This window comes from Taudactylus pleione, unplaced genomic scaffold (assembly GCF_031769625.1).
Source record: "Taudactylus pleione unplaced genomic scaffold, aTauple2 ptg000005l, whole genome shotgun sequence".
NCBI classification, from domain to species: Eukaryota; Metazoa; Chordata; class Amphibia; order Anura; family Myobatrachidae; genus Taudactylus; species Taudactylus pleione.
The window spans coordinates 1383749-1402547 of NW_028284408.1; positions in this window are offsets into that span (position 1 = coordinate 1383749).

Here is an 18799-nt window from a genome sequence, read left to right on the forward strand (position 1 = left end):
TAACTGTCTGGGTAAGTGCCTAACCCTAACCTTTGGGGTAACTCTCTAACCCTCCTGTAAGTGCCTAACCCTAACTCTTAACCTTAACCCTAACTCTAAAAACTGAAAAAAATTATGTTTATCATTTTTGTGTCGACCATTTTCATGTTGACATTTTGACCACATCGACCATTTGTACCTGTCGACCTCATCACATGTTGAACTTTGTTTGTCGACCTTTTGGCCCTGTGAACCTACTGACTGTCCAACATCTGGGGCGGGATGTAATAGAGATCGAGTCTGCCGGTGGTGTGGGATGCAGACTGATTTCTATCGTTTTTATAAAGTTGCAGTCATTTACAAGGCAAAGCCAGATCTCTATTACATCCCACCCCTGATGTCTATCTAGACATTGTCTATCTAATTACTGTCTATCTACATTCCGGAACCCAATGCACGGTGCCAGAAATAATTGGATGTAAGGGTCGAGCATAGCGCATACAGGAGCAGCGCTCTCCCTTGTATAAAGCATTCAGTGAAAAAAGAGAAACTTTTATTTAAAATTTAAAGGGACATCTACTATATAAAATTGAAAATTTGTCCTTCTGTCATTCTGTCCTTCTGTCTTTCTATACAAATACAGAGTTTACAAGCCAAGATCGTGAAATTTTACATACGAGTGTAATAAAACAGGGTGGAGGCAACTAAAAAAATGTGAAATCAAAATTAACTACTGTTCATTTTTAATTAATTAAAAAACACAATTTTTGCATAGCGTTCACCCTCTACAGGTCAGGTACGGAATTAGAAAATGATTTAGCTTATCTGCAATTTTTTCTTTTCTATCTCTACTATCTACTATATAAAAGGCAAAATTTGTCCTTCTGTCTTTCTATACAAATCCACAGTTTACAAGCCACAGTTTACAAGCCAAGATCTCTCATGGTACTACACCTAAAACACCAAAGAAGAATTAAAGCATTGTCCTGTTTGGTTTATTGTTAGATGCAGATTTGGACACCATTCTTCTTGGGTCATCTGCAAGGTCAATAATAAAAATATAAAAATTTTATATTTGTTTAATTTCATAATTTGATTTTATAACGTGCATTTTGCTACATACTAAGGAATTATGAAATTTTATTCTGTAACATATAATCTAAGTCTCTGAACATCATTTACTATGGCTCTCACATTGAGTTTACATTACCTTTTAAATGCTGTATGAATTTATAACCACTATTGATTAGGGATAATTAGGGATGAGCGGGTTCGGTTCACAGAGAACCAAACCCACCCGAATTTTGGGGATCCGGGGTGATCCGAGCCAAGCTCGGATCTCCCTGCCTGCCCCGGATCCCTCACCCAAGACAAAACCTCATGATCCCACTGACGGTTCGCAAGGTTTTGTATTGAGCGGGCTTAACACTGATTGGCTGAGAGAGCAGTCTGTCACAGCTCTCAGCCAATCAGTGTTAAAGCCATTTATTATGCACACAGGAAGCAAAAGAAAGTGGTGCCCACCATCTCCCACTGCCTTACACCACCTCCCCCCACTGCCAACACCGCTGGCACCCCCACTGGCAGCATCCCCCACTGCTGACACCACTGCTGCCGACACTGCCAGCACTGCTGCCCCATGTACTGAGGAAGCTGTCAGTGACCCCCACACTGCCGACATTGCCAGCACTCCCACACTGAGGACACCTCCCGTACCCCTGCACTGCTGACACTGTCAGCACTCATGCACTGAGGACACACTGGCACCCCCACTCTGCTGACACTACCAGCACCCTGCATTGAGAACACCCCTGCACTGCCGACACAGTCGGCAAACCTGCACTGAGACCAAAAAAGAAATAGATATATATAAAGAAAAAACTCTATATATAAAACCTCTGTGCTAATAAAAATCAACTAAAAAGTGTGAATTGGCAGATAAATCACAGCAACCTTTACTTATGCAGAAATTCTTCAGGACACGATCAATGAAATATAATATATTTAATCATACACATAATAAATGAAAATGAAACTAACAATTTACATATATCACATGATACCTCTAAAAAAATGCATACTGAGATAGCTTAAAAGTTGATAGCAATTGCTTAAAGTCACTCTCGTGCAAAGTTCCTTTTATAATAATGGTATTATATTGATTTGTTAAATACCACTATCCCTTAATTAAAATGTCCTGCTGCCATCTGTGTTTAGGCATGTAAGGAAATATAAATGAGGATTTTGTCCTGCTATTGATATAGATGATAAATTATCCTCATATGTGCATAGGGGTAGAAAATTGCAAATGTCCTGTATAGATGTTCAGTTCATGAACTGGCCAGACTGAACAGCAGCTAAGTTAATGCTCACCCTGCTGGTGTGCTCGATAGCCACAAGGCTTCCTGTTTGAGCCTGGCTGAAAACAAGACTTGGACATAGTGTCAGCAACTGCCTGCCTTCCACTAAGGAGGTGTCTTGCAAAGTAACAGCGGCCGCACTGTATAGATACACTGTAGCAGTGGCGTTATCACGTAACTGGCACACCAGCGTCCTGGGTGATCTGACCAATTGCTGCTCAATATCCTTTACTCAACAAAGTGGCTGGGGATCCCTCTGATGCATTTCACCCCTATATGCAGTGGGGGCTTTCTCAAAGAGTGTTGATCCCCTCCACCAGCCATCTTTTTAAATGGTTGAACTTACATCTGATTGGTCAGTCAATTAAGTGAATCATTTTCAGGTTTGTAATATCAGCTATATTTCTTCCACACCTATTTTATGTTTAACAATTGATTCAATGTTTAGATCTCACTATATACACTCAAACTTGTAGCAGCTTACATCAAAATAATAACATAAATATAAACAAATGCTTATGCACATTATAATTTTCACCAAAAAATATGTATTTACATATATAAAACAGTTTGATTTAGTCCCTACAAATACACTTCAATATACTATTAATACAAAAACAAATAGTGAATGAATAAATACATGAATATACATTTTAATATCTAAGGCAATAAATGATTTTATTACTATTATTATTACTGTGTGCTCCTGCGATTGAACTCCTGACCATCTGCGCCTTAAGGAAGGAACCTAACCATTACTCTATAGTGGTTACTGCTAGAAGCTCTTGATATAATGGTATTCATTACCTAAAATTCCTCATATATTTGTTTTAAGATGTTTTCAAGTCAATCAACACCAGATATACGATTATAAGAATCAAATGAATAACCATTGGTGATGGATGATCTTAGCTCCTGACCATCTGTTCCTTAGGTACTTCCCTAGCTACTACTCTATGTCTATTTACATCAAAGATTCAATAAAATTGTTGGTAACCATTATACATAAACCTACACATGCATGTTCTAATATAGCTAGACTACATAAACATTATAAAAAAGAAGAAAGAGAGAAGTCTGAATTATTATACAGTTATGAACAATTAATGAAAACTTGAATACATTAGGCAATAAATAAATTTATTAGTAACCATTATACATAAAACTACACATGCATATTCTAATGTAGCAAAACCACATGAATATTACAAAAAAAAAGAAAAATGGAAGTCTGAATTATCATACAGTTATGGATCTTTAATGAAACTTGAATTAAGGGCTCTAATACTAAAATATCATAATTTGAAAATATTCCCATGGATATATTTAATCTATAAATCCACAGAATATACATATTAACTAGTATAATGTGTTGTATATTGATCATGAGAAAGACTTGTCCCTAATATTCCCCTCTGCAAGTATACAAGATACTTGGCCCATTTTAATCCAAAAGGTCTGAACAATCATGGCCGATTAGATTACATGGCCGATTAGAGGGGAATATTAGGGACAGGTCCTTCTCAAGATCAATATAGAACACATTATACATCAGCCATGTAATCTAATCTTCCATTTTTCTATTTTTTTGTAATATTCATGTGGTTTAGCTACATTAGAATATGCATGTGTAGATTTATGTATAATGGTTACTAATACATTTTATTTAAACTTCAAGGTGAATAGATATAGAGTAGTAGTTAGGGAAGTACCCAAGGAACAGATGGTTAGGAGTTCAATCCTTAGATCATTCATCACAAATGGTTATTTATTTATATTTTCAGAATCTTATATTTGGTGTGATTGATTTGAAAACATCTTAAAACTAATAAATGAGGATTTTTAGATAATGAATACCATTATATCAAGAGATTTCAGCAGTAAATGCTATAGAGTAGTGGTTAGGTCACTTGCTCAAGGAGCAGATGGTCAGGAGTTCAGTTCCAAGAGCACATAATAATACAATTATTTATTGCCTCATGTATTCAAGTTTTCATTAATTGTTCATAACTGTATGATAATTCAGACTTCTCTCTTTCTTCTTTTTTATAATGTTTATGTAGTCTAGCTATATTAGAACATGCATGTGTAGGTTTATGTATAATGGTTACCAACAATTTTATTGAATCTTTGAGGTAAATAGACATAGAGTAGTAGCTAGGGAAGTACCTAAGGAACAGATGGTCAGGAGCTAAGATCATCCATCACAAATGGTTATTCATTTGATTCTTATAATTGTATATTTGGTGTTGATTGACTTGAAAACATCTTAAAACAAATATATGAGGATTTTTAAGTAATGAATACCATTAAATCAAATGCTTCTAGCAGTAACTGCTATAGAGTAATGGTTAGGTTACTTGCTTAAGGAGCAGATGGTCAGGAGTTCAATCCAAAGAGCACACAGTAATAATAATTGTAATAAAATCATTTATTGCCTTAAATATTAAAATGTATTTTCATTTATTCATTCACTATTTGTTTTTGTATTAATAATATATTGAAGTGTATTTGTAGGGACTCAATCAAACTGTTTTATAGATGTAAATATATATTTTTTGGTGAAAATTATAATGTGCATAAGCATTTGTTTATATTTATGTTATTATTTTGATGTAAGCTGCTACAAGTTTGAGTGTATATAGTGAGATCTAAACATTGAATCAATTGTTAAACATAAAATAGGTGTGGAAGAAATATAGCTAATATTACAAACCTGAAAATGATTCACTTAATTGACAATCAGATGTAAGTTCAACCATTTAAAAAGATGGCTGGTGGAGGGGATCAACACTCTTTGAGAAAGCCCCCGCTGCATATAGGGGCGCAACATGTCAGAGGGATCCCCAGCCACTTTGTTGAGTCCAGGATATTGAGCAGCAAATGATCAGATCACCGAGGACACTGGTGTGCCAGTCACGTGATAACGCCACTGCTATCTATACAGTGCGGCCGCTGTTACTTTGCTAGACACCTCCTCAGTGGATGGTTGGCTGTTGCTGACACTGAGTCCAATGCTCTTTTTCAGCCAGAGCTCAAACAGGAAGTCTTGAGGCTATCGAGCACACCAGCAGGGTTAGCATTAAGTTTAGCTGCTGTTCAGTCTGGCCAGTTCACAAACTGAACATCTATACAGGACATTTGGAATTTTCTACCCCTATGCACATATGAGGATAATTTATCATCTATTTCAATAGCAGGACAAAATCCTCATTTACATTTCCTTACATGCCTAAACACGGATGGCAGCAGGACATTTTAATTAAGGGATAGTGGTATTTAACAAATCAATATAATACCATTATTATAAAAGGAACTTTGCACGAGAGTGACTTTAAGCAATTGCTATCAACTTTTAAGCTATCTCAGTATGCATTTTTTTAGAGATATCATGTGATATATGTAAATTTTTAGTTTCATTTTAATTTATTATGTGTATGATTAAATATATTATGTATCATTGATCGAGTCCTGAAGAATTTCTGCATAAGCAAAGGTTGCTGTGATTTATCTGCCAATTCACTCTTTTTAGTTGATTTTTATTAGCGCAGAGGTTTTATATATAGAGTTTTTTCTTAATATATATCTATTTCTTTTTTGTTCTTTCTTTTTAGGCTGAGTTTTTTCACAGACTCATCCAAACTCTCTGCAGCTGAGATTCATTTAAATTTAAGTTTATATATTTATTTTCTATTAAGCGCCGGAGTTATTTTCTTTGTTGTTGAAACCTACACTGAGGACATCGCTGGCACCACCGCACTGCCGATATCGCCGGTACCCTTCACTGAGGACACTGCCAGCACTGCAGCACTGCCATTCCATGTACTGAGGATAATGTCAGCATCCCCTGAACTGCCGACACAGCCAGCAAACCTGCACTAAAAACACCCCTGCACCCCCGCACTGCCAACATGTATGTAATTTTAGCTGTTTTTATGATATTTTAAGAAAAAATCCAGATCCAAAACAAAAACCGAAAAACAAAACACCAAGGAAAAAAATCCAAAACCAGATTCAGATCAAAAACCAGGGGAGATTCAGATCCAAACCAAAACCAAGACACGAGGGTCGGCGCACATCTCTACGTATTGATATTAAGCCAGGCTTATTATGAGTCTGAATATGGTAAAAATTGCTATCTGCATCCATGAGGAAAGATCCATCTGATTTAGAATCAGGCCCATAAATATGGCAACTATACTGGGATGCAAAAACACAGCTCTGCAGCACAAATTTGTATATATACTTGCTCATGCATGAGCTTACACAATTAGATGGTGTCAACAGTAGCGACCAAACTTTTTTGTCTATCTCCTTGGTTGCTGGACCGCACTATGGAATGCACAGAGGCTACTTCTGGTTCATTCCTTTGTCAGACCCTGAAGGGTAAAACCAATTGGATGAATCTTATACACCGTGGTGACCCTGAATGCCGGAAACAGCTGCACAAGGAACTGGAAGTAGTTGCTGTGCATTTCATAGTGCGATCCAGCAACCAGGAAGTACACAGTCATCCTGATATCAGAGCAACAGAAGCTCTTGGTCGTGTTTACACTGTACATCTGACAAATTTTGAATGCTTCAATCTCCGAAGTTTGCTTTACACTGTTACAGGTCCTACTTCCTTCGAAGGCCTTAGGACTGTGGATGGGGAAGTTTGTCACATTTTTCATGTGGCCTGCCTAAGGAGAGGTTTGTTGGAAGATGATGTGTAAACAAACATTCCTAAAATCCTGGGCAATGCTAGGTACTCCAGCTAGTACACATATATATTGAAGTCCCAATTCACATAATACCTAGAAGCTCTGTCTGAATAATTTCTACTAAGAACTATCACAGTTAATATCTGAAGGGTCGGTAACAAGTAGTGGTGATATTATATATGTGTGAGTGTACAGTGATTTTATTTATGCTTGTGGTTTTAATAAATTTGATATCCTTATTATATGGTATGATAGTTGATATTAAATGTGCTCCCTAAGATGGAATATTAAACTACTGTACTTATTTTCTTATATTCTTGTTCAAGTTAATCCAGAATTAACAAAAAGGGTAGCAGCAGAATTATTTGTATATTTATCAGAAAGTAAAAAAAATTAGACAAATTAATAGCGTCTGATAAATTGTTTTTGTTTTGTGTGATACATAGATAATAAACTACTAAGAAGCAAAATAACAAAAAACTCTTTGTGGGGCACTCTTTGAATCAATAGAAAAGGAAAGTATTGTCCCATGTCCAACATTGGCGTTCACATGGTGACCACTTTTTCATGATCATTTTATTGTTCTAAACTAGAGAGTGTCACCAATTAACACTCTTTTTTATATATACGGTTTTCAATTAAAAGTTAACTTTTAACATCTATATCTTTAACAATTCTTTTCTATTGATTCAAATAGTGCCCCACAATTAGTTGTTTGTTCTTTTGCTGCTTAGCAGCAGAGGCGTCACTAGGGCTGGTGTCACCTGGTGCTATAACTCATGGTGACACCCCCCCTCCAAAAAAAAAAAATTGATATGCAGCTCCACGAACTCTCCCCAAATACCAGTCCAGCAATCACACTTACACAATGCCCCCAATAGTGGTGCCCCGTAGATTGCAGAGACCGCCAGATAATACAGAGAGCGTCGTAATAACCGCCAGATAATGTAGAGAGTCACAGTGAATGCCAGATAATGCAGAGACCATCATTGACCCACATATAACACATAATATGAATACACCCCTTATACACACAGAAACACAATAATTATACCCACACACATACATTAATCACCATCCCCTGCATAGACAGTATTACCTCCCCAAGTTAAAAACAAATACACCCTCCCCCATTGAATAAGTATATCATCCCCCTAGGTCTGATGGGCAATGTCGCTGACGAAACGTGGGAGCAACCCTCGTCAGTGACATAGCGGGTACACACTGGCTGATATGCCCGATATGTACATATCTTCTAGTGTGTACCTGGCATTAGGTTTAGGGAGGGGAGGTTAGGTTTAGGCACCAGGGGGGAGGGTTAGGCACTAGGTGGGGAGGGATAGGGTTATGCACTAGAGGTGAAAGGGTTAGGCACTAGACGAGAGGGTTAGGGTTAGGCACTAGGGGAGAGGATTAGGGATAGGCACTAGGGGAGAGTATTAAGGTGTGGGGAGGGGGAGGTTAGGGTTAGACACTAGGAGGGGAGGGTTAGGGTTATGCACTAGAGGTGAGAGGGTTAGGGTTAGGCGCTAGGAGAGAGTGTTAGGGGGTGCAGGTAGGGGGAGGTTAGGGTTAGGCACAAAGAGGGGAGGGTTAGGCACTAGGAGGGGAGGGATAGGGTGCAGGGAGGAGGAGGTTAGGTTTAGGCATTGGGGAGGGAGGGTTAGGGGTTATGGTTAGGGGTATGGAGAGGGGGAGGGTTAGGCACTGGGGGGGTTTGGGATAGGCACTAAGGGGGAGGTTTAGGGTGCAGGGAGGGGGAGGTTAGGTTTAGGCATTGGGGAGGGGGGGTTAGGGGTTATGGTTAGGGGTATGGAGTAGGAAATAAAGGACAGGGACAACAAAGCCCCTGCAGGCACAGATCTAACATAACAAACACACACACACAATGACAGGTAATGCCCCCCCTCCTCCCTCATTGAATTATTTACATCCCATTACACCTACTGTATATGCTGTGCTGGCTGCTGCTGTCTCCCAGTTCCTTCTCATCCTCGCTGACTGAGAGGTCAGAGGGTCACGCTGGGAAGAAGCAGGGACCGTGTACAAACTACTTGTCAGTATTCAAGTGTAATCAACAGTGTCTGAATACACTTGAACACTGGAAAAATGTTTTGCAGACTGTCCCTGCTTGTTCCCAGCGTGAAGATCTATCAGACAGCAACGAGGAGCAGAAGCTCAGCTGCCATCCATCCACCCCAGCGGCTTCAGCCAGGCTGATCAGTAATCAGCCCCCTGTCCTCTAGCGCTTGCACGCCTGCCCCACATGGAGGGGACTGCATGAGGAGCTCAGCCGCACTTACTGTATAGAAGGCTGCCGATGGCTGTCTCCGTGTGACAGACACAGCGGCAGCCGGCAGAAGCAAAAACTGTCTCAGCAGGCAGCTGCTGCAGGGAGAGCGCCTCTCCAGCTTGGCGTCTCCCTGCAGTGCAGGACCGGCTGAGCGGGGGGTGGGGATGAGTCAGATTTTGGTGTCACCCCCTTGGAGGGTGACACCCGGTGCGGCCCGCACCCACCGCACCCCCCTTGTGATGCCACTGCTTAGCAGTACATTAGCTAGCTGCTAAGTAGCTTCAGGAGTGTGGCGATGTATGATATATAAATGCTAAGTGTATGAAGACACACCTATATATTGCATATTAATTGAGCATCTGAGCTGAGAAAGAGGTGTTGCATAGTTTTGTGTGTGCAATGAGAAGTACACTTGTGTAAGCAACATCTAAGAGGAGAATCATTCAATTCATATTTTTCAGTGAGTTTTTTTATGATTTATCAAAGATAATGCATCTTATTGCATTAAATATTGTTGGGTACACAGTACTAAGCTACAGATTTACATAGTACTTAAAAACTCACTAAAACAAAAGAGGTGCCTCTGACAGTCAAGACGGCTCAAGTCACACACCATTGGCAAATTTGCATTCAGAAAGCTTACCCATACCATCTGGCACTTGTTGGAAAGGCAGTATGGAAGAGTTTGGTAAAATATCAGAATATTTAATTATAGAGATGTGCGGTTCAGTTTTCCTGAAAACCGAATACACACGAACTTTGGGGTTCCTAGTCAAATCAAATCCCGGCTCAGATCATTTTGGGAGTTCTGAGTAAAACCAAGTTCCAACTCTGGTTTGCTGTAAGTTTGGAACTCGGAGTTAAAAAAATGAATCTCGGGTTTTGGATTGCATGTAAACATGCCAACATTACTTGATTTTAGCTGTTGTTATCAATTTAAAAAAAAAAAAACAATGCACTTGAGGGTGGTTTTGCCAAAACCAAAACACACGTGGGTCTGCACACATATCTATTTAATTATTGAGGATGTCTTTATAACTGAGGAGGAGAGAGAGAAGAGGGATGAGGAACTTCATCATCAAATCCAGACCTGTGTCTGTACAGGTCTCCTGCTGTCAGTGTGTTTCAAGTTTAAATGGTCCTGGAATCTCTCTCAGATTGGGAAGTCAGGTGAATGTTTTGGCTGAACCACACAAACTTCCCTTTTAAGCAATTGAGACATGATTTACAACAAAACTGTCCAATACAATATCTGAACTTGACACATGATTGGTAAAAGTCTGTGGTTTTGTAGGGCACACAGTCTGTGAGCTAGAAAGTGATAGAGATTTCATATCCAGCAGGCACTTAAGCGAAGTGTTAAAGAATTGTGGCACACATGCAGGCTTTCCCCACCAGGAGTCTAAGTGGCATTACCTTAAGTTATGTTTCTATAGCGTATCAAAGATACCTAATGTTCCTGGACTTGGAGAACCTCACTTTCAGACAGGTATATATCAACAAACATTATTACCACTCCCTCAATGTACAGGTGTTCACCCACATAAATACCAAGATTACAGCATGACACACTGATACTTTTTCTTATTATAAATACCTGCATATTTAACATTAAGAATTGTATGTACATAGAGAGCATTGTGATTACTCTAGTAACATTTGTAAAACAAGAAAGCCATAAATTTTACTTTTCTTAGCAAAATAACCCAAAAAATATATTAGAATGCATAAACAACTTATTTTTATTTTTGACAAGGATGCCCTTATTATTTTGTTTTTATTTTGTGTACTTTTCCTCATGCTGTATTCAGCTCATCACAATTTGTTTTAAATGTAACAGGTTAGATTCATATAGTCCTTCTTTATGTATAAATTATTCTTATAAATATTTGCTTCATTCCTCAGCAGAATTTTGTACACTTCTTTTGAATGTGGCCTTAATATTCTAATTATCAGTTCTGTCCTGCCTTGAATTACCAATCCTAACCCAACCTTACCACCGAGAAAAATAAATTTACACTATTTACATTCAGCTACAATGAGCGTGGAATGCTAAATTTACAGATACAGCACATCATGTCAATCTGTTTACTTAAATATCGTTATGTCAGAAATTCAAACTTCTGTATATCAGCTTTGCCCATCTGTACTTTCCAGGCTTTGGGTTATTAATGTTTCTTTAGCCACATTGTATCAGTAAAGTTTGACTCAATGCTTTATTACACTTGATTTTTTTGTAGTGCATTCATATAATGTGAAATAGCTCTTATGTATTGGTTTCTTTGGAAACACCAATACACTATTTTATGTTAATGGACAGCACTAGGAGTGGCAAGTAGAAGGAGTTGGGTACAGGATGCCAGAGTTTATGAATCCGGCAGCCATAATACTGACACCGGCATCCTGACAAGGTTAGGATACCGACACCTGCTGGTAAGTATTCTAACCCCACCCCTTACTCCCTCCCCACACCCTAAACCTCCCCCTCTAGTGCCTAACCCTCCCCCCTCATGACTAGCCCTCCCCCTAACCTTACTACTTACAGTTGGGATGCCGGTTACCGGGATGCCTGTGCCAGGATTCTGACTGTTGTTGGGATTCTGGTGCCAGCATTGTGAGCGCTTCCATCCTGGCTGTTGGGATTTCAACTACCTCCCCATATAAGTATAGCTCAGAACATTCTGTGAACATCATTATGATGCTTTCACTTATTTTTACAACAATATGTTCTTAAAGAAAAATACAAATTTTTTTTATATAACAGTATTCATTTACTTACTGTACACATATTCCCTACAATCTATAATGAAGGGTTAAATGTTTCTGCATTAGGTATAGTAATTTCCAATGCCTGCATAATTAAAATGACAACTATATTATAAAGCAACATGAGAAATTATGATGCTCTCATTTGAGATTATATTCTTTATCCAGCTGACATAAAGTAACTGAATGAAAAGACATTACCCACATACACAAGGGTATAATTATTCTTATGATCCCAAAGTATATAATCTTGTTTAGCAAATAGATGTTTACTCTTGAGAAAATCAGTGAAACTACAGAATCTACATTAGTAGGATTACAATTCATCTTCACAAGTTTTTTTTTTCAGATTTACATTTGCTCTATTCCTGCTGAAATAATAAGGCATTCTATCATAATAGGGGCAATTAATTTCACTAATTACAGTAGTTACAACATTCTGTAATTTTTTTCTTGATGAGTGAAATAATAAAAAAACATTGTATATAAATTGCAAAATTAGTCAATACAATTTACAAACATTGTAAAAAACTATAATCTAATATTCTGTAACTTGAATTAATTATTCAAAGTTGTGCTGTTACTGCACAATGACTAGTATTTATTACTAGAAATTAAAAACAATTTTTCCTACAATATAACATTATCAACTGCAATTGCAATATTGTAGTTCTGCTAACAGGGGGAAATGTCTTATTTGCTGAATACAAATAATATTTAATAATTAATGTCCTATTTTACATACTTACTCTTTTGAGTAGGTAGTGGTTCATGCTCATCATTGACATGCAAAAAAAGAGGCTTATGCTGAGTTGGGAGTACAATTGCTTGCTTAGTGTAAAATCTGAAAATGGATAGTGCTCATGACAACAAAAAATAGCATATTCATTTGTTCATAATGTATAAATCTGATATGTGTTTCTTGTTAAGCTTGGGGAGGCAATAACTGGGATTTGCAAAATGAGACAGAGCTGCATAAAGACTGTCAGGACACTGGGGTTTTCCAGTTTCGGATTGGGGCCCATAGGATTAGTTAGGTTAGCAGGAGAATAAATGAAGCATGGGGCATAATTCTCACAGGGATTCAGAACTAGAACTTAAAGCAAGGGACTGTGAGCTGGAACCTGAAGCAAGGGACTTAGAACTGGAACCTGAAGCAGGGTACTCAGAACCAGAGCCAGTTATGGGGTACTCAAGACTGGAGCCTATCAAAAAGCAATCAGAACTGGAACCAGCTACAAGACACTCAGAACTGGAACCAGCTACAAGACACACAGAACTGGTGTAGGTGCAAAATTATCTGAAATGTATTTTGCACATCTACTAGATGATTTTATGATGACATACCTATATTATTATTATTATTATTATTATTATTATTATTATTATTATTTATTTATTTTTATTCTCCTTATTTTGACAAATATTCTATAGAGAAAAAAAAATATATTATTAGATGATCACCTCTGCCACCACCAGCAGCAACAACAGCAAATACACAAGGCCTTTATGTACAGGTAATGTGTAAGCATTTTAGGAATGCAGATATACTGTACTGTAGATGTGACACTTTGATTCAGAATCCCATGTCACTTTATAATGTGTAAAGTGACCATGAGCCTATGATCAAAATCTGAAGCGCAATACCAGCGATGACTAAATTGTTAGCTATGTTACATTTCAGTATATCTGGCTCAGGGGCCTATTCATTAAACATTAAAATTCTCTGGAGATAATTAGCTTTAGAACTCTCATGGAGTTCTAGCTAATTATAGGTGGAATTCATCATTCCACCTCTCCATAAGTATCTTTTCCGAAAAGTTGTCATTTTTGCGATGACAGCTTTTCAAGAAATAGATACTTTTCCCTGCCTACACTACCTTATCGCATCTGGAAACAGTGCTGCGCATGCGCTGTCACATCTGTAAAACCAGCGCATGCGCAGCACTGCCTACAGATGCGTTAAGTTTCGTACCCCCCCCGATTCCCCCCCACCCCCCTCTGCTCACCTTCCCCCTCCCCGACTTACCTGTCTGCGCAGCAGCCTCCTGCTCCGTCCTGCTGGTCTGTCATGTGGTTTCCCAGCAGACCACATGACAGATTAGAAAAAAAAAAAAAAATTCTCTTTTTCTAAACTTTCTTGTGCTCTGCTGGGGAGCACACATGACAGACCAGCCTCCGGAGCCTGAGGACGGAGCAGAGCGCCGGAGGGACTCGTCGGGGGACCTGCACACATGGATACAGGTAAGTGGATTCTGCTATTCGCCACCTCACAGTGGCGAATAGTAACTGCATCAAATTCCGAAAATTGATAATTTTTGGAATTTGATGGATACCACAATTTCCACATCCCCATACTAAAGAATGGGGAGTGTGGAAATTAACGCAGGGGAACTTAGCAAGGAGATATCTGTGATATCTCCTGTGTTAAGTCTGTTCATGAATACCAAAATAACGTTATTTAAGGAAAATGTCCTTAAAAACGTTATTTTAGTGTTGATGAATAGGCCCCTCATTCCAGAGTGCTTTTTATCATGTACTAAATTTATTGCTGTTACTTTTATTGCAGATAAAGAACTTTATTAATTTTGCATTGGGTGAGGAATCAATTTTGCTTCTCATGTAGCCCTGAAACTATTGAGATTAATGGCATATGTAGGAACTGTGAGTGTGATAAAATAATAGTCCTGTCTGTGGGGAGAAGCACAGCACAGATTGGTGTGATCTGTGCAGACTTCATGGGTTATAAAAAAAATGTGTGGGATCCCCTCCCAGCAAATGAGTAACCAGCCCTAGACCTCTCAGCCATGTCTGATACTAGAAAATCTGGGAAAAACAGCATGGGGTCCCCCCAGATTTCCCAATAATCAGCACCAGGCTGATCAAGCTGGTGGGCTTACACTATAGAAGGGGTTGAAATTTTTTGGAAAGTTGGAACCTCAAAAATAAAATGGGGCCCCCCGCCTGAGGATTAACTAGCAGCACAGGGTTATTCTCCTCATAAAAGTGAAAAACACAACCAGATGCTCCCAAAGTAATAAAGGTGAATCTACTAAATAACTAAATTGCTGCTACATCTGATAGGGTGAGGTTAGCCTCAAGGTTCTTAAACAGTGCAGAGAAAAATGTAGAGAGCACAATTAGTTAATATAAAAAATTACTTCGACAAAATGTAAAAAAATACAGACATAAAAATTAAATGCCTACATTAACAGTGTAAAAAAGTAATACATACTGTATACATAAAATAATCAATTGAAAAAAATGACACTTCCTGCAACACACTTAAAGGGCGATTCAATTCAGCGCAATGTTTAGTTTGTCAGGAAGCAGTTAAGTTGGAGAATGCTGGTTCTCACGACTTAACCTGGGTATTTAGTCACGAGAACCGGCTTTCTCCGACTAAAGTGCTGTCTGCGAGGCTGTTAGCACTGCGCTAACCAGGTAAACAGCCTTGTGGCTAACACTTTAGTTGGATTTCTCCTCGAGAAGACATTCTTTCATCGGACCAAACAGAGCGCTGAATTAAATAGCTCAGGTGCTCCCTCCTGTGGCTATTCAGCATTGTGCTGAAATGAATTGCCCCCTTAGAGATAACTGCATGTAGCAACTAAAGATTGAATGATCATAATGTGTCAAACTTGTTAGTTCTGAATCAGACACTAGTAAGTTTGTAGACTTATGGGTAAATTTACTAAGCTGCCGATTTCTAGTCGATGTCACCTGAGATCAAACTCAGATGACATTGTTCATATTCGTGTGTGATTTTTTCAAACAGGTTTCCGAATTTACTAACCTGCCAATTTGGTCGCATTCGTCTTGTTCGATGGTGTATTCATTCTCAACCATTCGTATTTTTCATTTGCATTATGCATTTGATTTTGATCATCTTGGCCAAACATGGCAGGATTTTGCATCTGTTCATATTGTCCCAATGCATACGCAATCACTGTAACTCGGACGATTTTGCAAGTTCCGAAAGAGACAGTGTGTGATTAGTTTAAAGTGTCATACCTGTGGGTGGCACACATTAATGTGTGGTGTTAGTTTGCTATTGTGTAATGTAATGATTTGTTTTTTTGTTAAATTAAAAACTATGGTTACTTACATATGTGTCCACATACATCTATCCCCCGCGAGCTTCAAGTCAAGCTACACATAAGGCAGGAGCTCCTTGTGTCTCTGTTGCACTGAGCATCTTTTTGCGTGAGTTTTTATTACCTTCAAATGCAACTTATTGGCACTGCAATTCGAATAGGTAGCACGAACAGCTTCTGCTTTTTAAATTAATATGTAGCATGCCTATATTCTGTGAGCAACACAGAACATAGGCTTTCTGCATATCATTTTAATCAGCAGAAGCTGCTTGTGCTACCTATTTAAATCACTGTGTCAATAAGATGCATCTGAAGGTAAAAAACATACAAAAAGATATGCTACAGAGCCACGCCACAGCATGGCGCAACTAGAAGGGTTTTTTGAGGCACAAGGAGCCTATAGATGTATGAGGACACAGCTGTATTATCAGTACATTGGAAAAAGGGAGTAATGGTTGATAAACTAACCACTGAAGTGTGCCTGTAAAACGAGACCTGCACAGCCTCCGTGGTACTTGCATAACCTGCTGACCATGCTCAGTTTCATGACCCTGGTTTGCTCCAGCCTGGTGGCAGAGGCTCAGGTATCTCACAGCCACCACAAGATCTCAATCCAGGACAAAAAATTCAGCCATTTATTTTTGTTACAGGAGAGAAGTGTATGCATGTGCCTAAACACGTTTTATTGTCCCAAAAAATTAGCTGTCAGTGATGGTTAAGTATATTCAGATATCAAACTCGAATTGAAAAAGGTGTTCTATTTGAGATTTATATTTGGGTTCATTTTTGTGTCTTTAACCGCCGATTTGCAGTATATTTGTGCCGCAATGATACATACGAATCCTTGGTAAATTTCCAAGTTCTATTGAGGTCTATGGCAATAGGCTGCTGAGTTGGATCGATGGTCTATTTGTTTGAACACCTGTTACCATCCAAGTTTCAGATGTTCTGGACTGACTTTTCCTAGTCGAGTGGGACAAGCATGGCTGATTTTAGCATTTAGTAAATTTCGAATATGCGTTTTCCGTGCGATTTTGCCGCATTCGAATGCATTCGATCTTAGTAAATTTACCCCTTAGTCTGAAAATAAATATAATGGGGGTATAGGAACTCCAAATAAGTATCCTTTGAAATAATGCAGTGTGCAGTGCTTTCGTGTGAAAGCCTATGCTGGCTAGGCATACTGACAAACCTGCAGAGACTTTGGGCGGTAGTTGCTTCTGGTAACAGCTCCTGATTTAAACAGACTGCAATCTGACCTTTAGTAAATTTACTTCTAAGTTTCCATTTCTCATGAACTTTAGTTTTAGTGAAGCAGTCCCTTTTAGCTAACTCAGAATCCATTTTACAGTTACCCAATGTTACTTTCCAGGATTAATTTCAAATTGGCTCACTCAGTGCACTGCATTTGTGATGTCAGGTTTAATGCATACAGTGAAGTTCCGACAACACTTTGGAAAGTAATTTCTCTTATTTCCTCTGTTTTCATTTCTAAAGTAATTTAAATAGCTTTATTTATCTTTACACTTTTGTTTATTGGTGTACTAACTTTCTTAGCATCTGTCATTCTAAACTTTGAAAGCATCCCTTCAATGTACCCATGCTGATCAATTGAAATGGCACCTGCTTGTCTGTTTGTGAGATTCTTAGACCTAACAGCTAGTATGATGGTACTACATCTTTCAGCTTTTATTTCTCACTCAACAATTCTTTGACATAAGTTATCTGGTTATCCTGACCTGCAAACAACAAGCCATTAACATACAAAACTATGATTAACAGTTTTCTGCTCACCTAGTAGAACAATAAATGGTCAGTGTCTGAATATATCAAGTCCATTTTTATCACTATGTGTATGTTGCAGTGCCCATGTCAGTAAGTTATGTGTCATAGCAAACATGTGAGTAAACTGTGTGTGAAAGCATCAATGTTTGTAATTTGTGTGTGGCAATGCCCATGTCAGTAAGGTGTGTGAGCACAGCATCTGTGTCAGTAAGCTGTGGGTGTGCACGGTATCTGTGTTAGTAAGTTGTGTGAGCACAGCATCTCTGTTAGTAAGCTGTGTGTGACAACATCTGTGTTAGCAAACAGTGGACCTGATGTAGACCCGGTCGCAAGTGCTGAGCGCTCGCAACTGGGTCAATGGTGGCCCACAGCGCATGCGCACGATGTAACCGGCTCCATCGTGCGCATGCGCAAGACCCGGCTTGCGATGGGCAATCCGTCGCTCCAAGTCTCGCACCAAAGGGGGTGAGCTGTCGATGTTCAGTGACATCTCGCCCCCTTTGGTGGGCTGGCTGGGGGAGGGCCGCTCAAACGGAGGTGTTCGCGAGGAAATGCTTGCCATTCAGGGGCGGCCCCACTGACATCACGAGTAATGTCAGTTGAGAGCTTCCGGCTCTGTTAGAGCCGAAAGCTCTCTGGGGCTTGCGATGAACGAGACCCTACCACAAGGGTCTCGTCGCAAGCCCAATAGTCGAGATGGTCAAGACCATCGCGACCATCATTATGGCCGCTCGCTATAGATGTGGGTGGTCACCAACAGCTATGCGAGCAGCCAAGAGGCCGCTCAAAAAAAAAAAAAGCCCGGCCCTGATTCAG